Source organism: Lynx canadensis, chromosome C2, assembly GCF_007474595.2.
Source record: "Lynx canadensis isolate LIC74 chromosome C2, mLynCan4.pri.v2, whole genome shotgun sequence".
In the NCBI taxonomy this organism is placed as follows: Eukaryota; Metazoa; Chordata; class Mammalia; order Carnivora; family Felidae; genus Lynx; species Lynx canadensis.
Window position 1 is genome coordinate 49,796,849 of NC_044311.2, and position 22,366 is coordinate 49,819,214.

The following is a 22,366-nucleotide window of genomic DNA, read 5'->3' on the forward strand; positions in this document are numbered from 1 at the left end:
TAATACCTCATCTACCATAAAAGAAAATCAATAGAGAATATCAAAAATTGAAAAATCAATAGGTAGTAGAGTAAGTACATCATATAAAGATATGAAAGGAACACTAAAACCCTACAAAAAGGATAGTAAGAGTTAAAAGTAATTTATTTAGGAAAGAAGTGAAGAGGGCTAAGAGATAAAATCATACTTCTTGTACTAGTTCTTTCATACTACTGTGTTTAAGATTTTCAACTGCTCTTGGAGCACCTGGGTAGTTGCCAGTTGAGCGTCTGACTTCAGCTCAGGTCATGATCTCACAGTTCATGAGTTCGAGCCCCGCACTGGGCTCTGTGCTGACAGCTCAGAGCCTGGAGCCTGCTTCAGATTCTGTGTCTCCCTCTCTCTGCCCCTTCCCCGCTCATGCTCTGTCTCTCTCTGTCTCTCAAAAATGAATAAACATTAAAAAATTTTTTGAAAGATTTTCAACTGTTCTTAAACATAAGAAAATGTAACTCTTTTCTCAGAAGATGGTGGACATTCAGATGGAGCATGCCTACCAAAAACAGTCAACCACCTTTCAAAATAAGAGGAAAATCCTGCTTGGAGAAACTGGCAAGTAGAAGTTCCCGTGGTACTATAAAAACATGGGTCTGGGCTTCAAGACTCCCAAGGAGGCCACTGAGGGTACCTACATTGACAAGAAATGCCCCTTTACTGGTAATGCCATCTGAGGGCAGATTCTGTCTAATGTGGTGACCAAGATGAAGATGCAGAGGGCCACCGTCATCCCCTGAGACTACCTCCACTACATCTGACAGTACAGCTGCTTTGAGAAACACAAGAACATGTCTGTGTATCTGTCCCCGATTCAGGGATGTTCAGAATAGTGACATTGTCACAGTGGGCGAGTGCTAGTCTTTGAGCAAGAGTGTGCACTTCAACATGCTCAAAGTCATGAAGGCCACTGGCACCAAGAAGCAATTCTAGAAATTCTGGGACTATACATCTGCCCACACCCCACACCCCCAAATAAAGTTATTTTCCCAGAAAAAGAAAGAAAGAAAGAAAGAAAGAAAGAAAGAAAGAAAGAAAGAAAGAAAGAAAGATAACTGAAAAAAATCTATTCATACTACCAACTGAAACCACAAGAATAAACCTAACAAGACATGTAAACAAGCTACATGAAGAAAACTCTTAATCCTCATCGACGTGAAAAAAGACTTAAAATTTGGTGAGTCCTACTTTGTTCCTCAAAGGCAAAACTCAGTGTCTTAAAGTTGGTGATTCTCCTCAGTTATTCCATAAATGCAATGTAATTCCAATTAAAAAAAAAAATCCTAACAGAATTACTTTGGGGACATTCCAGGCTATTTCTAAAATCATCTAGAACAAAAAAACACATGAAAAGAGAAAAAAATTTGAATGAGAACAATGATAAAGAACTTGCCCTACTAGATAGTTCAGAACTAGACTAATTGATCTATGGAACAGAATAAAGTACACAGTATCATAAGCTTTACCCTTTTTGTGAAATAGGGAAATCATAATTTTTAACAAAGTTAAATACCAAGAAATGATCACTGACCTCCCTACTCTAATGTTATATTTGAGCTGATTATGCAAGCTTCATGACAACATTCAAATCAATGTCTTGTAACCTAAAACAAAAGGTTGAGTTGGGGTTCTCTGAGCTTCCTGGGAAAAATATTCTCTGTTCTCTGTAAAAGAAATACAGGTACATAATCAGGCACAATACTAATAGACAAGAGGTCAGAAACTTGGAGCAGAAATGTTAAATTTCACATCAGGTAATATTACCTACTTGTAGCTAATATATTCCAATTGCAAGACAGTGATCAGATAAAATGTGGAAGGAAGAAGCAGGGTGAATTCTAGAGCAGCTTTGATCAGGGGCAAAGGACAGCAATGTAGACTTCAGTGTACCGTGTTTTCTCATGAAAGATCTAAGCTAAGAAACTTGGGACCATTGTGTTCTCACCTATTTACTGCAAGAGCCTTCTGGTCTCCCTTGCTCTAGCTTCATCCCTCCCCTCAGTCTCTAAACTGTTGTCAGAGAGATCTTTCTGAAATTCAAATCAGATTAATCTCTCCCCAGCTTAAAACCTTCTCCTTTGGAGTGGGGGGTGAGGGAAGGAGGATAATGTTCAAATTTCTTAGCCTGGATTATGAGGTCTTTAGTATAACACCTGGCCCTGGCCTACTTCTTCATCTTCAATCCTTGCTTATCTACCAGATATAATCCTTCTTATTCTTCAAAGCTTAGTCAAATGTTTCAACCTCCAGAAATCCTTTGCTTACTTCTCTATGCTCAAGCTACCACTGGAATATATTCCTCTATTACAGTGCTACCATAATTACATTGATATAAGCATGTCTTTGCAATATACTATGAATTACTGAAAAAAAGGTTAATACTTTTATTCACTTTCATATCCCCTACCAGCATTTTGTACATAAAGCATTCAATACATCTTTGATTGTACCAATTAACAAGTAGCAGTTATGGATTCCAACAGAAACTCCCCTCCCTTGTACAAAGTAGTTTTCCCCTCCCTTGTACAAAGAATTCAAATGACATAAAGAGAGAAATCACAAGTATCTAAAATGCTTAGCATCTTCTAAAAGCAAAAATCTGTATGATTAAAAAGAGTAGGTCCAGCCATCATCATCTGGGAATAAGAGGGCTCAATTCCAGCCACAGATCTATTTCATGTCACAGAGGAAAATGTACAGCCTGGTTGTTTTGTTTTTGTTTTTTCCTCCTTAAAAGAGTAAGATTGCTATGGTTTCTTCCTGCTCTAGAAATCTAGGACTCATTCCTACATTGACATCAGCATAAGGTATTCAATACACAGTGTGCACCCTGCTGTCATGTAGGTTATACTAAGCCAAAGGGAAAATGAGTGGCAGATGCTACCAAGGTTCTAGGTCAAAGTGTTTTTTATTTGCACTCCAGAACAAATAAAATTTCTCTTCAATTAAAGTAGATGAAATGTGCATTACCCTTGTTTCTATATTTATGTCATTTTATATTTCTGTGGTCCTTCCATCTTCCAAATGCTTTCAGAGGCATTATACCAGTAATTCTTATAATAACCTTATGAAGTAAGAAGTAGTATTATCCCCAGTTGCTAAAAAGGAAGTTGGGGTTCATAGACATACAAGATCATAAAAACGCTTGCCTTATATGCCTAAAGCTTCTTCTGACTTCTGTTTTTATGTTGCAATTCAAGTATCTTACAGTATATTGAATGTAGTAAGAATCACTGAGATAACTTCCAACTCAGAGGCTTATTATGTTATACTAAATTTTGAGGCTAATAGTATTTCCCTAAGTATATGCATAAATACACACAATATAGGAGCAAGCATGAGTTTTACACTTAACACAGTTTTAGCACTACAGATATGGCATCAAAACTCAGGTTTCTTCTCTCTGGTCTTTCTGGCTCTCAAAGAACATTTTTCAACCTTATATCCCCATCATTTGAAACAACTTCCACTAACATCGTTTAATAATAAATACAACTCAGGTTTGGTGAAAATTAGAAGCTACTAATTTTAACACACTATGAAAATGAATTGATCTCTTTAATCTAAGATATATCATTTAAAACTGTTCTGGAATTCAGAAGAAAGATTTCTTTAAAAATAGTCTTGCTATCCAGTAAGATTAATACCAAGATAGGCAGTCAGTAGAGAAAAATTTTTCACTCAGCAAAATGAATCATTAACCTGAATAATTGAAAATGTGTTAAGTAACATATGAAATATATGCTCATGAAAAAAATCTCTGGTAAGACCATCTGTATGTGAAAATATCTACCCTGAAACAAGACACCTTAAATTCATCTACCTTAAAAGCTTATATATGACTAGAAAAACTCATTGCAAACGTCCATACTGTTTCATTTTAACTTTAATTCAGTCTTAAAGATCATTATATGGTCAAAGTAATGGAAGTCATTTTCATCATTACTTCCCTGATGTGCAAAGCAAGAGAAACTTGACAGTATGCTGTGCATTTCAACTTACTCCTATATTCAGCATACGAAAGAGTTGCCAAACATATTAAGACAAAACTCTAAATGGAAAATCCTTCTGACAAACTGCATGTTGAGTTAACCAAATCCCCAAACCCTAACCTATTTCTATATAAAAGATCCTTCCAAGGCTTAGAAAACTCGGTCATGCTCAGAAATCTCATCCATGATCTATATTTTGAATAAAAAGGAAGCATCAATGCTGGTTACTGTGAACATGACACACTGAAGTTGATACCATGAACTAGCAACAATCTCAAGACAGGCTCTCAGCGCACTGGCATGATAAAGTCACATTTGAGTAGACACACATGAATAATCTGAAATGACAGACGAATTTCAGTTTGAAGACAAGTTTAGAAGACATTTCTTGACATGTCATTTATTCTGTCTGAACAGGCAGGAATATTTCTTATAATTCAAGAACAGTGTCCATCTATTTTAAATTTCTGATCTCCTAACTCACACTTTCAAATGTTTCTCTCATGCTACAGGAGCTGACAGACTCTAAGAACATGATACATGGATTCTGCCTCCATTTTATCTATGCTGAGTACTTATACCATGTCATTTTATAAAGCTAATTATTTTCACTATCCATGACCATCTTTAATTGATACAAATTGGGAATGATTCTGTCCAGATTATTGTAAAAAGTTAAAATCCAGCTTTAGTCATTTTCAAACTGAGTAAGACTTGGAATGTTAAAATTAAAACTCACTATTCCTAAGTGTCAGGCAAATAAAATTTTTAAGCACATCTATATCCTTGACTTGTAACCTAAGAATACAAATGATTTTGTCACTGACCACTTTATTACAATGTACTCCCAATTCATCAGCATGCAAATTCTACTGTTACAAAAAGTACACATTGGCAAGAAAAAAACACTTTGCCTCATCAAAAATACTTTACCTTTTCATCTCATATCGAAATAGAATACCTCAAATATGTTGTCAAGAGTTCAAATAAATATTTAAACTTAATTAAACATAAGATAAAATAAGAAATATTTACCATCTTTTACTAGGACTATTACACTTACCTTAAAATTAGTAGTATGACTCTTACCTTTTTCTGGACTCAAGTTTTTATACACTTCAAGGTCTGCCATTAAATTTAATATTGTTATACATTATTGGCAAGAGCAGTAAAATTTCTCTCTAAAGGCAAAGCCTTTTTCTGATACACATCTCCAAAAAGGAAAAGAAAAAAAAAAAGGCAAAGAAATCCTCAGCAGCCCCAGGAACTTGGCTCATTCTGCCCTTTATGGCATGAGGAGATCTTCACAATCCAGGCTTTACAGTGTGGAGAAAATAAATCCATGAGATATGATTATAGAACTTTGTCCCAAACTGAAAAGCACAGCCAGCTAAGAACACTGGAAGCATCTGCTCAGGGCTGCCGCTATTGTGGGAATGCAGGCGCTGTGGCTACTTTGGGTATGAGACATGCATGCTTAGTGCAGGGCTTAAAACCCTCCAGGCATTATGCACATTTAATGTCTGGGAAGTGTAGGTCTTTAACCATCAAAGAAACCCTCCTCACCTACAGAGGCCATTGAGAAACACTGATTACCATGGTAGTGACGCAGGCTGAATGCAGAAAATGAACATGCACACACACAGAGAAACACACAGAAGCACACACACAGACACGCACACTCTCGGAAGCAAACATCACTCCATTGGAGGCAAAAACAAGCCATTAAAAAATAAGCTATCTGTGGTCCTCTACACTGTACACTACTTTTGTGCCAGTCAGGGTGAGCACATATTATTGACAGCATTGAAGCTTTTCCTTGATTTTTGTCCTTATTCCACACACAAACGTAGCAATGATTATAGAAAAGACTGGAATGTTTCCAACTTGGATTGAACGAGGTGACAGTTTCAAAATACTTGGCAGTAAAGGCTACTTCTCAGGTAAAAATCACATGCCTGTGGGTAAGGGAAGTAGCAAGAATGGGTCTGAGAAAGCCAGTTTTTAGTGAATGAACAAGCATATTATTAAAGTACAATTTTCCCTAAAATATACATAAGAATTATTTGTATGTTTTAATCAACTTCTTCACAGAGATAGGTAGACAGACAGACAAAACAGGCAGGCAGGTCTTTCACAAAGCAATTTACTGTAGTCTTGCATTTAAAAGCTCTAACTAGGTCTCTCCATCCTGAGCATTAACTCCCTTACTCCAGAATTCTCTACTATCAGGGCCCCTTGCCATTTTCTTCTCTCCAGCTTCAGCTGTGCCCCTGAGACTCCCATTACCACCCATTCTGTACATGCCAGCATCAACCCCTCTACTCCACTCCCATTAGGACCACATAGCCCAGATCACTAACCCATACCTCTCCTCAGAGGCATCAAGCTCTACTCCATTCCTATTCACCTGTTTCCCAACTGAATTGCCCCTCACCCAAATTGCAAACCCCACTGTTTACTCTCAAACACTCTGAGAAATCTGAATGTCAAAGATGTATGTGCAAGTACATATAATTAGGAGATCCTTCTTGCAAGATTGCATCTGATATACACAGAAAGAAAGAGAGAGAGAGAGAGAGAGAGAGAGAGAGACATATACACCTACCCAAAATAGCAGTTAAGAGTCTATGAGCCTATCTGCCTGGGTTCAAATCCTGACTCTGCCACCAACCATCTGTGTGACCATGGGCAAGTTATTTAAATGGTCTGCTCCTCAATTTCTTTATTTGCACAATAGGCATAATAATAGTTCCCATTTCAAATGTTATTGCAGGAATTTAATACACATAAAGTGCTTAGAATCAATTATTTTATATTATGATTATTATTATCATACTATGGTTATTAGTCTTGAAATCCTTTACATCAACACAGAAATGCAGTGGGGTTCATTGTTTAGTCTTAATGAACCAGTACTTTGAAAGTAGAGTGGTACCCCCCAAATTTGAGGTATCTCAGAAATTCCCACTCCTGTTAAATTCAAACGTTTAATACTACCAGATAATCTTATACAAAAAGACAATATGTTCCCATAACACAAAATTTGTGCAAAGTGATGGGTTTCTAATTCCTGTGACTTATCAGAACCAAAGCCACCTGAAAAGAAAAAGGCATCTTTCAGTCAATCTCTCACTGCGTCCAGGAAAGAGATGGAGGCCAAAGTGCTCCCAAGGGAGGCTGGGAAAAATCTCCCTTCCCTTTCCCTTCCAAAGATTCCCCACCACAATCTTGTGATGCTAACACAAGGTAGGGTCAGGAGAGAGGAAGGGGGCAAACTGGTCCTCCCCCTCCTCATCCATAGGGAGTTTTCTCCCAATAGGTTCTTCATGCTTCTGGCCCTCTAGCCCTCAAAGCTCCCCAGGCTCCTCCCTAGAAAGGCTCAAACATGAAGCCCACCACCACAGCGATGGGCAGTGCCTCAGGTTTATCCTGAATGGGATGGTGAGCACTCAGCAGCTCCACAGAGCAGGTGGGGGAGCTTTTAGAAAACAGGCATGGCCCATGAGTATGCATTTGACCACCAAGGAAAACTCAAGGATTTTTTAGAGTTCAGAAATATCTACACCTTATTAAATACCCAATTCTTCAGCAGCAGCAAATAATTCTCTATGCAGCCCATTTGAAAGACTCCTTTGAAACACCTATTCTAGGGTTGGCAGAGACACTGGATGACTAACACATTGCCCCCTAGTTACTCCCCAGAGTTCTCCCAGCAGAAGGTCATGTGTAAAGTCGAGGTCAACAGGCTTTAAGGGGTGGTAATGCTTCCTTTGACTGGGTCACCCAACAACCATACAGCTTTAGAATTTTTAACTTCTTACCTGAAATTCTCATTTGAAAAGACTGGGCATTTTCCAGATTAGTTCCAGCACAGTAGTTGGCATACAAAATAGGTACCTCATTAGATGTCTCCAATTTCTAATCATTAGACCTAATAGGAAATTCTCTTCCACCAATCAAGTGAAAAAGAAAAGTGTCTCCGAGTTCAGCTTCTCAATTTACAATGAGTGAACGACTTTAAGCCCCATCTGACGACATTTTCCTCACCTTTCACACCTGAGTTCTACTTCAGATTTCTTATAGAAACATCACAGAGTAACAGGCTACAGCATGGGCTTCAGAGTCAGATGGAGGAAAATCTGAGTCCCAGCTTTCATGACCTTGCAGAGTTATGGGTGGGGTGGCCAGGTAAACCAGAACACCTAGTTAAATTCAAATTTTGGATAAACAACAAAAAATTTTTTAGTATAAGTATGTCCCATGCAAAATTTCCTATATTTTTATTTGTTAAATCTGACAACCCAACTGAGGGGGCCTCTCTGAGACTAAAATATCCTCATGTGGAGCCTGTAGCACCCACCTCATAGGGTATTTCTGAAGGGTAAATGAGCTAGTATAGGCCAAGAGCCAATTCCCCGTACCTGGACAAATAAGTATGCAATATCGAGAAGTTAAGTGAATGGCCACTCCAATCACTGGGTGGATATAACTTTATTTAATTAAGTCACATGCTAAAGAGGTTGTACACTATACTGTCTCCACACACACCTCAATCTCACCAGCCACATAATTCCAAATTGAGACCAACTCAGGGCAAAAGCATGGCATATATCTCTGCCTCAAGACTCCCAAGTCCAATTAGAAAGCCTACTGACACCAAACATGGGAGCCACATCACTTCGTGAGGCCATTATTATAAAAGCTACCATTTACCAAACACCATAAACATTACCTTCTCTAATCTTCATGAAAATTCTGCAAGGAGATCTATTAGTATTCTTATTTTAAATTTAGGTAAGGAGACAGATTCAAGTTGGACAAGATGCCCAAGATCATACAGCTGTGCTAGAACCAGAATTCGAACCCAAGCTAACTCTAGGTCAGGCCCTGTCCACCGGCTCCATGTTTCAGGCCAGATGAAAACCATCTAAAGATTTCAGGCCTAAATTCAGAATTCTTCACTCTCCCAATTAGAGAATGTTCCTCAATTGTCAGAAGCTGTTAGGGCCTCTGGCTTAGGAACACAGAGATGCTTAGTAAGTAAAATCATCTGGAAAACCATCATTTCAAATTAGCCATGCAATTTTTTATGTTTTTTAAGTTTTATGTGCATTCAAAGTAGTACAAAAGCAAGTGGAACTCAGTGGTAACTTCACAGTGAAAGAGCCTCTGGGTGGTACCGAGCCACATCCTTGCACAGAACCTGTCCTTTACTCTCAAAGTACCTAGGTAACTTAGTGAAGGGTGGATTTCACAGGAACTTTCACACACTGCTGATAAACTGTAAATTAAGAGCATATATTTTGGGCGCCTGGGTGGCTCAATCGGTTGGGCGTCTGACTTCGGCTCAGGTCATGATCTCGCGTTTCATGGGTTCGAGCCCCATGTCGGGCTCTGTGCTGACAGCTCAGAGACTCGAGCCTGCTTCGGATTCTGTGTCTCCCCCTCTCTCTGCCCCTCCCCTGCTTGTGCTGTCTCTCAAAAAATGAGTAAATGTTAAAAAAAATTTTTTTAAGAGTATAAATTTTAACAAACTTATTGCAAAGTCAGGAGGCAATATGCAACAAGAGTCATAGAAATGTTTATATTTATTTTAGTCAATAATCATTACTGCTAGAAAGCTATCATAAAGCTATGAGAAACATAAAAATCTATGTACAAGGATATTTCATTAGTATTAGTTACAAAAATAACTGTCAATCTAAATGCCTATCAACGAGAACGATTACTAAAATATACATTCATATTTTAGAATTCTATCTAGCCATTAACAGTGTTCCAGACATTGCATTACCTGAAGAATGTCTGACATACTATATGAAAAAAGGAGGGGCACCTGGGTGGCTCAGTCGGTTAGGCATCCAATTCTTGATTTTGGCTCAGGTCATGGTCTCATGGTTCGGGAGTTCCAGCCCTATGTCAGGCTCCATGCTGTCAGTGCAGAGCATGCTTAAAATTCATTCTCTCTCTCTCTCTCTCTCTCTCTCTCCCTCCCTCCCTCCCTCCCTCCCTCCCTCTGCCCCTCCCCTGCTCACACTCACACACACTCTCTCTCTCTCTCTCAAGATAAACAAAATTTTTAAAAAAGAAAAAAGATACAAACTAAATATACGATTTTTATTATGTAAAACGTGTATATAAACACAGAATGGAGGACTAGAAAAATATATGAAAAAGATTAACAATGATATCTCTAGGTATTTTTATTTTCTTCTGAAGCTTAACTATATTTTAATATTTTAGAACTAGCATTTACTTCTTTTGTTCAGGAAACAAAACGACATTTTTTAGAGTACAGCCAGTTTAGTAATACTCAACTAGGGAAGAAATAATCCCTTCCCACTGGTGTATTGAAACAATGAAGAAATGTCTTTGAGAATTACTGACATTTATGGAGCACTGACTACATTTCAGACACTGCTCCTAGCATTCCACACGCCTTATTTCATCCTTACAATGCCTGTACAAGTGAATCAAGTATAATCCTTTCTCTAGTTTCAGATGTGGAAACTGAGGCAGAGAGAAGTCAAGTCACTTCCCTGAGCTGGCCCAGCAAATGAGTCATAGACCTGAGATCTGAATCCCCCACAGCCTGTATTCAGGACCAATGCTCTTCACCACATAAGGCGGTACAGAGATCCTGCGATCTATTTTTTCATCTGAAAGCCTTGTACAGCAGCACATAGAACTATTAGAGCTTAATTCCTTTTATGAAATCTCACTGTGCGCTCAACTACACAGGGAGCCCCAAATCCTCAATATAATGTAGCAAAATCACCCATATAACTACACAAACAGATGAAACCCCAACAAGAATCCTACACATACATACAAATTCAAAGAGCTAGATTTCAGGATACCCCCAAATGGATGCTCAAGGGAGATCCATGCTACCAGGATGAGCGAGCACATTTGCTTCGGTAAGTCAGGGGGATCCTCCACTGCGGCATTATTCTGCCCGAGCCTCCCTTCTTCACCCCAAGCTGGTTCAGGTCATTCTGGGGACACTGGGCACCAGTCCTTCAACAAAATCCCCTGACCACTCTAGACCATCTGTACTTACTAGCTCTCTTAGGCAATGCCTGGCTCTCAAGTAGGGGCAGCGCCATCCAGTTAGTCGGTCTATGCAAATCACAGACATCAAAGAAGAGCAGCTAACTGAAGGGTAGAGACCTTTGCCCCTGAGGGTCTATTAATCTATGGGATAGCACTGGAAATCTGCTCTTGGTTTATATTTACAATGGACTCAACTAAGGAAAGCTGCTGCAGTCGTTGCAGATTTGAAGTTACATGGATTAAAAAGAGTAGGGCTCCTATATCCACTCAAACCAGCACAGCACACACCCATGACCTATTCATCACCAATGCATTTAAGGAGATCACTATTATATGAAGCTCAGAAACTCCTGTCAGGACTATCCCAGAAAACTGCTAGAGCTTTTGCATCAAGTGCCATGGAACAAAACGGAATGTTACCATGAGTTCATCTTCAAAGAAAAAGTTAAGGTGCTCCACAAAGGGGTATGTAATGTCCTTAGACGCTCAGTGTCGGTAATCATGATAACCTTGCCACTCCTGTGTGGTGCTTTCCATTCTATCCCTTACAAAGCCCTTTAAGGAACAGATGCCTCAGTGAACCTGACAACAACTATATGAAGTGGGAGAGGCACCAGGATCATCTTGCCTTACAGATGTGGAAGCTGAGCCTCAGAGACTCTTCATGACTTGCCCAAGATCACAAAAGTAACAGCAGGGTGGGAGGGAATACCTGAAACTGGACTTTCTAATCCAAACACAGGGTTCTTCCCCCATATCGTGTATACACCCTTAACATTACTGCCAGCAAGAAATAACTGCTAGACAATAGAGTATAACCAAGAACTGTAAACCCAGTGCACTACAAAAATGTCATCTGAGAGCCGAGGAAGATCTGGAGGAACACAGGTTTCTATCCAATGACTGTTAAACTATGCTGAGAATGGCAGAAACAAGGATTCTATTTAGGCAGCAGGCTTACCATGGCTGTTTATTCATCACTGGAGACAGAGAACTACGTATTCTAATGATATGGAACATGTCCTATAGATCACACATGCTTGTCAAATAAACCAGTTTGGATTTCTCCTTCATTAAATACCTGATGTGCATCAGTGGGCAGTAATTGCTACACATTTTTAAACGTCTGAATCCCAAAACAAACTAAGTATTACCCATATTTAATATTGCTATGTTCCACAGGACAGAGATGAGCCACCCTTTGGCCCCACTGCCTCTTTGAAATGATGTTTCCTTGATGATTTATTGATCTCTCTCTCAAGACTCTTGGCGTTAAAATTAACATTCTCATTTTTTTGAAAGATGACTATTGGTCATGTCACTTTAAATTTTATAGGTTAGCATAAAAATTTACAGGCACATCACTATCAGTTTCATGAAGATGTCAATATAATTCAAAATAAAATCCTTGGTAGGCTCAGAGCTTGATTTCAGTTTGAGCTATCCACAAATAACTGAGACCTCACGAGCAAGTTTTTGTACACAGGCCCTGTAAGAAACCCAGGAGCTTGCAGCCAGTGAACACTTAAGGCACTTGAAATGCTTTTGGTAGAGACATGGAAAATGTGAAAACTCAACTGACATTTGAGTTTCATGAATTCATATCTAGATATAAATAAAGGTACCTAGACTTTATAAAGTCAGCATCAATTGTTTAGATATCTACCATCAGTTCTGATCAGTGTTAATTATAACATCAAGAGAGGGGAATTAACCAGAGATAGGTAGGCACATGGGAATCTCTAATAGTTGTTGACAGTGACATATATTAAAACAAGTATCTTCTCTTGGGGCTGAAGCTTTAATTAAATTCTCAAAACTTAAGTAGTGACACATTCAAACTCCCCCACAGCACTCAGGAGACATGTGTATCATTGAACAGAGAAGCCCCTTTACCTCCCCCCTTGGGAGGAGAGACTGGACAGATGGAGTGTAAGAGTCCAGAATTAACCCGAGGTACTTGTACTCTCCAGCACTCCAGCCAAAGCAGGACCATTTGCTTAAATAATAACCATGCTTGTGCCTATCTGATATTTTAGTAGAGGACGTTTTACACGCCTTAATCTGACATCTCTGAGTTTAATAAAAAGTAAATGATATTATCTGCCCAGGCATTGCTTGGCTTACAGTCAAAGAGGGATTATAATATGTGCATTCAAATGGGAGGCACACGTGGTCATCATAATGCAAACCCCCTTATCCGTTAATACTGAACCCCAGAACACTACCTATACAGCTTGGTCCCACGAGGAGTGCAAACACAAAGATAACCATAGGAGAAAGGAGTGAGGGAAAGGGGAGAAGGAGATTCTAGATTATTAAATGACCTCCCTCTAAGCAAAGCTCTTCTGAGTACAGAGTGGAGAGCAACTCATATCCCTGAATGCAGTCAGTAGTCCCAACAGCTCAGGCCAAACAGACAGCAGCCACATCTCTGGAAAGTGTCATAGGCCACCCAAAGCCAAGGCCTGGTTAAGTAGGGACCAAACTGCAAGATTCATTCTGCACAGCCAGCTGACCCCAGCCCCAGCCTGCTTCAGAGCTGTTTTTGCCTCTGTGCAGCTGACCAGAGACGCTCTTGAGAACAGGAAGCAGGTTCCAGGGAGAACTGAATGGCCATAAGCACCCTAAAGGACAGGAAGAAGATGCTCTCCTCTGAAACTCTAATCTCATAGTGTCTGGGAAGGATATTTTAACAACAAAATATGACCTTCAGGGCAAGGATGACCTTAAAAGACCGAGGCAGAGAGACCCCGGCCCTCTTTCTGGAAGAAAACCAAGGAAAAGGATTGTACTGACTTCTCTGGTAACAATTTTCAATATGTCACAATGCAAACATTATCACAACAGTCTAAATTCCTAACCTAAATTACTCTACAGAATTGAAAAGTCGACCCCTTTGTTGCTTTCTTGATGAGACAGAATATGGTCATCCTCCACACCTTCAACAGTGCATTTCCCACGTATTCCTTTCCAGTCTCTCTTCCCTGGGTCAAGTAATGTCATTTCTTTAGCCTTTCTTTCTTCTTGTATTACTTCCCCCAACAACAATCCTGGCTTATTGATCTTTTTTTCTGCCTAATAGCCATCCTATGTAGGTGGGACATAGCCACAGGGAGGACTACAACATAAACTCCGAAAAAAGGAACAGTAAATTTCCTGTCTACAGATGCACTCCCGGGGCCTAGAGTGCGTCAGGCCAGTTGTGGGCACCAAGGAGGTCTGAGAGCAGGGAGACCCACCTGAACACAGAAGCTCAGATTCCAGAAAGCTGTCCAACTGCCAGGAAGACTCTGGGAATAAAGCAGGACCTCAGACCCCAAAGAATGATGGAAGGAATCCAAAACTGGGGAGCATGAAGAAAACCAGTTACTGCGATAGGAGTATATGTTAAGGCTGAATGAGGGAACGACCACAGGAAGTCTTTTCTCTATAAATCTGAGAGAAGATGAAGATGGAAACTACTCATGGGCTGTTTGTTCCCTTGACACAAAAATTATTATCAACTTATTAAAGTTTCCCAAATGGCCTTCTAGTAAACACATTAGCCCAGAGATTTAGGATGAGAGTGAGAAACAGCCTATGGTACCAAAAGAAGGTAGAGATCCTTAGGAGAAAAGGAGAAAGGGAGTTCCAAACCGAAAGAAATTAAGCACAGTGGGGCGAGAGTTAGGGGCACGGAGTAGTTGAAAACTATGTGACAGCTATCAGATATGGAATCAAAACGACACAAGTTCAAATCTTGTTCCCACCAGCTAGCTCAGCAACCTGAGCCAAATTATTTTAAATTCCCCTAAGCCTCAGTTTCCGTATCTACAACAGTACCTACGGTATCAGATTCAGAAGTTCCTAGCCCAGTATAAAAGTCCTCTAAGCAGGACCAGCTACATAATCTCTGGGTCCAGTACAAACTGAAAACATGGGCCTTTGTTCAAAAATAAAGAATTTTAACAGGGCACTTGGGTGGCTCAGTTGGTTAAGCCACCGACTCTTGGTTTCAGCTCAGGTCATGATCTTCGTGAGTTCAAGTCCTGTGTCAGGCTCTGCGCCAGCAGTGTAGATCCTGCTTGGGATCTTCTCTCTCCCTCTCTCTGCCCCTCCCCTGCTCCTGCGCTCTCTCTCTCTCTCTCAAAATAAATAAATAAACTTAACTTTTTTTAAATTTTTTTTAACATTTATTTTTGAGACAGAGAGAGACAGAGCATGAACGGGGGAGAGGGCAGAGAGAGAGGGAGACACAGAATCGGAAGCAGGCTCCAGGCTCCAGCCATCAGCCCACAGCCCGACGCAGGTCTCGAACTCAGCGACCGCGAGATCGTGACCTGAGTTGAAGTCGGATGCTTAACCGACTGAGCCACCCAGGCGCCCCAATAAACTTAATTTAAAAAAAATAAAGAATTTCAAGATGGCAATGGTAAAGCATTAAAGCAAGGACCCGTCACACACACCTCGGGCCAGCCCAACCCTGAGAACTTAGTTGTTGTGTTTTTTGTTTTTGTTTTTTTAAGATTTTTTGTTAAATGTTTTATTTATTTTTGTGAGTGCACAAGCAGGGGAGGGGCAGACAGAGAGTGACGGACAGAAGATCCAAAGTGGGCTCTGCACTGACAGCAGCAAGCTGTATGTAGAGCTTGAACTCACAAACCGCGACATCATGACCTGAGCCGAAGTCTGTGTCACTCAGCGAACTGAGCCACTCAGGTGCCCCATTTAGTAGTTTTTATGATGCCATAGCATTTTCTCTATGTTTGTTAGTGTCCTTCCCCAGGTCTGTTTCCCTATAGAGATCAGATTTAAAAAAAAAAAAAAAAAAAAAAAAAAAAAAAAACTTTCAAAAATAAAGGACCTAAAAAAACATTTAAAGGGCCTTACCAATTTTAAATTAACTTAAATTGATAATCGTGCCATGATTATAAAAGGTAATATCCCCATTCTTAGGACATATATACTGAGGTATTTAGGGACAGACCATGAGGTATGGAACTTATTTTCAAATTATTCATAAAAAATAATTTGTGTGTGTGTGTATGTGTGTGGAGAGTGAGTGTACAAGTTTGTAATGATAAAGCAAATGGTGTTAAAGTTAACAGTAAGTAGGGCACCTGGGTGGCTCGGTCGGTTAAGAGTCCAACTTCAGCTCAGGTCATGATCTCACGGTTTGTGAGTTCATGCCCTGTGTCAGGCTCTGTGCTGACAGCTCAGAGCCTGGAGCCTGCTTCAGATTCTGTGTCTCCCTCTTTCTCTGGCCCTTGCCCACTCATACTCTGTCTCTGTCTCTCTCTCTCAAAAATAAATATTTTTTTAAAAATTAAAAAGCAAGTTATCAGTAAGTAAATCTGGGTAAACACAAATGAAGTTGCTTTGTTGTATTCTTATTCTTGCAACCTCAATTCTTGAGGAGCCAATTACTTCCAAAGAAAAAGCTTCCATTGGGGCGCCTGGGTGGCGCAGTCGGTTAAGCGTCCGACTTCAGCCAGGTCACGATCTCGCCGTCCGGGAGTTCGAGCCCCGCGTCAGGCTCTGGGCTCATGGCTCAGAGCCTGGAGCCTGTTTCCGATTCTGTGTCTCCCTCTCTCTCTGCCCCTCCCCCGTTCATGCTCTGTCTCTCTCTGTCCCAAAAATAAATAAACGTTGAAAAAGCTTCCATAACATAAAGTTCCCACGTGAGCTTGGGGGGCGTGGAGACAGAGGAAGAGAGCAACAGCAAAGGAGAGGCAGGGCTGTAAGCTCTATACAGACAGGGTCCATTTTGACTTTGTTAACTGCAGAATTCCAGCATAGAACTTAGGTCAACAAACACTTAAGGCAGGAAGCAGAAAGGAAGCAACATCCTGTGCTCAAACTAGCTTGGGGAATAAGGACCCGGGGCAGGGACAGATGGTTGATAGTTATACCAGCACTTGGGAACCAGCAAGCTGCCTCCATTTAGCATGAGACCAAGAATCGTGTGAATATGGGCGAACAGTAGCACATGGTGTGTACCACCCCCTGCACCACACTGAACAGGGCCTCAGTTCTTATCACTTGCTAATAGTTCAGGCCAACTCATCTTAGGCCCACCATTTGACCTTCCCAGGCTTCAGGATCCTCACTGACAGAATGTGGGAGATTACGAGTGCATTAACTTACTGGGCATCTCCCATATGCCAGGCCCTAAAGTCACATTCCCTGTTCTCTACAGCTTTTATTCTAGAAGGATCTCACAAACTGGATGCAGATTTTCTCGAGATCCTTGTGGTCTTTTCCAGCCCTGAAAATTCCACACAAAAACTATGGGGCTTTTTACTTAAAAAATAGCACCAATATTATGGTATAACCACTCTCTGAAGTAGTCATAGAAAATGGAAAAAAAAATAGGGGCGCCTGGGTGGCTTAGTCAGTTAAGCATCTGACTTTAGTTCAGGTCATGATCTCAGTTTGTGGGTGCGAGCCCCATGTCGGGCTCTGTGCTGACAGCTTAGAGCCTGCTTCAGATTCTGTGTCTCCCTCTCTGCCCCTCCCCCACTCATACCCTGTCTCTCAAAAATGAATAAACATTAAAAAAAAAAAAAAGAAAATGCATACTCTCCTAAAGGTGAAAATATATTCAAGTAGCCTATGTTTAACTTTTTTAAATTTATTTTTATTTTAGAAAGAGAGAGAGTCAGAGGAAAGAGAGAGAGAGAGAGAAAGAGAGAGAGAATCCTAAGCAGGCTCAGAGCACAGCCTGACATGGGGTTTGATCCCAAGACCCTGGGATCATGACCTGAGCCGAAATCAAGAGTTGGATGCTCAACCAACTGAGCCACCCAGGAGCCCCTATGGTTAACTTTTTTTTTTTTAAATCTACATACACATGGGCAGTGAAATGCTTGAGAACATACACAATTAAGCCTTCTACCAATAATCAAGTTGATTTTTAGCTACCAAAATTCTTGTTCCTTAACAAGGTATACAAATAGTAAGAATTTCAAAAATTTAATAAAGCTCTGTGGCTAGAAAAAAAGAACATTATAAAAGATAGAAATACTTTTTAAAGCAATAAATTTAGCAATGAGAAAAATAACTGTAAAGTGTAGAATAATAATTAGTATTAAAATTAAAACATCCGAAGTGTTTTAATTTTCTGCTTCATTAGTCCTCCTCATTCACAGTCAACTGGCATAAAAATGGTTACAAAGGCTAATTTTGTTAAAGACCTTGGAGAAAAGAGGAAAGAATTGCTCCTTCATGAATACTAAAGATGATAAAATAGGAAACCAATAACATTTTATCACTTTATAGAAATTAATCTAATTTAAAAATAATTTAGTACTATGCTTTATGCAGAACTTGTTATGTATCCAAGAAAAAAATTTATAATATTAGTATCATGGTACCTACAGTTGCCAGATATTAAACATCTGCACTGATTTATATAATTTCGGACAAATGGTAAGGGACAAGAGATCAAAAATATAATTAAAGATTCAAAATAAGAGGCATATGAAAATAGTATTTCCCAGATGGATTCTCAGGAGCTAAAGTGGGAGCACAGATCTATGAAAGTTGGTCTCAAACACAGGCTGCAAGTTGAGATGCCAAGTATTTGTCCTTCAAAAACCATCCTCATGGATGCTGACGTAATTCACAAAGATCTGGACACTCTATTATTTTTTGGTAGATGCAAAGAGGGACCACTTTAACAAGTTAACTTCTACAACTAAAGGCCATTCTTCTACAGTTTTACAGAGCAGCAGCTTTAAAAGCTTTATCCTTAGAAATGAAAAATGTTCTAAATGTCCTTTGGATTCATGGAGTCAACACTTTACCAGATAGTAAATTACCAGATAGTGAAATCATTACTTGATCCAAATGCTACATGGATTATATTACTCTATTTGTAAAGTTCAGCACCTGGCTCCCCACAGAGAGTTAATAATCATTTATTAGCTACGAAGACAGATACAAAAGTCACTTGGATGCCACCGGGTGGGGAGAGCCCTGTCTCATGGAACCCTGCTGCCCTCAATGAAGGGCCAAACAGGGCCAATGCCCAGAACTTTCTGCCCTGTTGTTGCATCTCTGCAATGAATATCTTCTTAGTCACCTGGCTAATACACAGAGGCTTTGAAATGCTTTCAGGTAAAATTCCTTTTATGTCACAATATTCCAATGCTGTAAAGAGCTAACCATTTCCCTTAACCAGAAAGTGAAGAGATTTACAAGAGGTATCCTGCAGAAAATCCACATAGCATTTCATAATACTTAGCTCAGATCATAAAGACCAGTTGAACTGGATTAGCAGAAGGTTGGCATTTAGAATTAACTCTGCCAATAGCTGGTTGGTATGAATATGAACCAGTCACCTTCTTATCTATTAAAAAAAGCGGTTTTAGTGAGAGGTTTATAACAGATTACTTTGAAATATGATAAAAACTAAGGACTGTGTTCATAGAAGGATGCACAAATGTATACATATATACATAGCATGTTTTGAATAATGTTCAATGATTTCACTAATGTCCTGAATCCCAGTCACAGGTCCAGTTTGGAATCCTTCAATCAGATGGCTTCCCAAGTCCTTGCTAGTTCTGATATGCCATGCATCATTGCAGACCAGGGTATTGCTTATATCCTCAGCTATACCTTCCTAGGTTTAGACATAGGAGGTTCATATTTTTAAGTCCATTCTACAAAGAAAATTACCTGGGCATTTATAGCTTCATGTCTCCCACTTGAAAATCTGAGCGCTGTGGGGGAACCTGGGTGGCTTAGTTAAGCGTCTGACTCTTGGTTTCAGCTCAGGTCATGGTCTCATGGTTTGTGAATTCGATTCCTGCATCGGGCTCTGTGCTGACAGTGTAGAGCCTGCTTGGGATTCTGTCTCCAACTCTCTCTGCCCACCCCCCCTGCTCTCTCTCCCTCTCTCAAAACAAATAAGCTTTTAAAAAAAATTTTTAAAAAGAAAATCTGAGCATTGGGATAGCATTTGGGGGTCTCTGTCTTTAACTATATCCCTTGCAGACAAGTTTCCACCATCCAAATGTATCATTTGGTGGGAAACAGTTCTTCTCTTCCGCCTAACTCCCTTCCTCTCCCAATTCTTCCTTGGAGGTAGGAATATGCTCAAGGGCTCACACCTAAGCCCAGTGGATCTCAGAGAAGTGTTTACACTTTACAGTGTATACAAATCACCTGGGTATCATGTTAAAATGCAGATTCCAAATCAGTAGGTACCAGGTGCAACTCAGAGTCTGCATTTCTAACATGTTCCCAAGGACCACTACAGCTGATACCAGTTCTCAGCCCCCGTGCACTGGTTCCCTAAGTGTTCTTCTCAGCTTAAAGGCAACTCACATTGGTGTCTCTGTGGAGTTCTTCAGTAGCCCCTAAAAGATCTAGAAGCCTTTTTAAAACACGCAAACCCACACCCTCAATTGCTTTAAAAGAAAAAAGTTTGTGTAACACATCATTGTATCAAAGTAGAGAAACCCCAGGATTTAAGAGTCTGACAAACCTGGGTTTGAACACCATAATCTAACAATGTGGTCTGATAGCAAATTGTTTACTTCTCTGAGTCTCATCTGTAAAACTGTCTTGTTGAAAGACTCAAGAGAGAGAATGCTGGTAAAGCAACCACCATCACCAATTTGATTCAGGATTAACTCAAATTCCCTGATGGTGCCCCAAGATTATTCAAATGTAGAATCCATGGATTCCTCCTGACTAGGTCTAAATTTAGTTATCTTAACACTAGCCCCAAATTGCTGTGTCCGCCATACAACCCCATGTGCAAAGAAGGAGGTATCAGGCAGCACACAAGTGATCCAAGATTTCTCATTCACACTCTGAAACTTCTAGAAATAACACACGGGTCCTCAGCATTAATTTTCTCACACGAAGAGAGATTAGGGGTGAAACAGATGTCTACAAGGGCTGACAAAGTTTGCCATCTACAGAAAAATGTATGTGTTTCTCTAAGTTTCTAGGTACCCCGTTTACCAAGGTAGATAGGCAAACAATTCTAATGATATGCAGGATTACATCTGATGTATTCCAAATGATGGCACTGTTCCCTCTAATTCCTGTGTTTCATTTTTATTTCTCTATCAATTCTTAAATTATCCTGCTGTGAACTGGGTAGTAATCATTATGGATTAATCACAACAAAATACTATTTATATGTTCTTTGTTACCTATTCTTCTTAGGAACCTTCCCAAAGTATTTCTGTTCATCATCAGGAGGCCATGGATAACATTGTGAGATCAGTTAACGCTCAAAGGTTCATTTTTGTATCATGTAACAGATATATTGGCTATAAAGACAAATCACGGGACACTAAGAAAACATGATATTAAAAAAGAGTAAGAAGTAAGGGTACCTGGGTGTTTCAGTTGGTTAAGTGTCCAACTTTAGCTCAGGTCATGACCTCATGGTTTGTCAGTTCAAGCCCCGCACTGGGCTCCGTGCTAACAGCAAAAACCCCACTTCGGATCCTCTGCCGTCTTCTCTCTGCCCCTTCCCCATTCATGCTCACGCTCTCTCTCTCTCTCTCTGCCCCCCTCTCTCCCCCCTCTCTCTCTCCCCTCTCTCTCAAAAATAAATAAACGTAAAAAAATATGAAGTCTGTTAGGAAAATATGAAGGTGAGCATAACACTTGCCCCCCCCCCCCCACACACACAACGCCTCTGCATAAAAATCAAGATTTTCAAGCATCCCTTTTGCCCGGAATAAAGAAAAATTACATACTGAATTATATCAGTAAACTAATACCTGATTTAGCTTACTATCATTACCAATCAATGTTTCAGTCAATCAACAACTTTAGTCCTCGGGGTACCTGGGTGGCTCAATACGTTAAGCATTCAACTCCTGGTTTTGGTTCAGGTCATGATTTCAGGGTTCATGGGTTCAAGCCCCACATCGGGCTCTGGGCTGACAGTGTGGAACCTGCTTGGGATTCTCTTTCTCCCTTTATGTGGGGAAATAGGTTCTACTTACATAAATGGGTAAGAAGAAAATCTTAGGGCAGAAAGACACCACCACAGGATGAATGCACTCGAGGTTAGCTAGCGACATATTGTAATGGGATCATGAGTAACTTGTTATACCACCTGCAAGAAATTGCTTCCCAGCTGACACCAATGTACCTTGATCACAAACTCCACTTTCCTCCCAGACCCTTTGCTTCTTACGTAGGCAAGTTAATGATTACTATCTGATTGTTTTCTCCATGTTCATGTGTGTAAGATCCTATTTTCTTCATGTTCTCCACGTGGGTAATAACTTGTTTTCTCCATGTTCATCACGTGTATAAGA

The 22,366-nt window shown here is 40.0% G+C and overlaps 1 protein-coding gene and 1 pseudogene across 1 annotated transcript in view; one reads left to right on the forward strand and one right to left on the reverse strand.

Annotated features, from left to right (window-relative positions):
• Positions 1-22,366, reverse strand: part of PLCH1 (phospholipase C eta 1) — a 221,658-nt gene that overhangs the window by 154,071 nt on the left and 45,221 nt on the right. The gene's annotated exons all lie outside the window — the stretch shown is intronic.
• LOC115523782 lies at positions 507-14,310 on the forward strand (annotated as a pseudogene).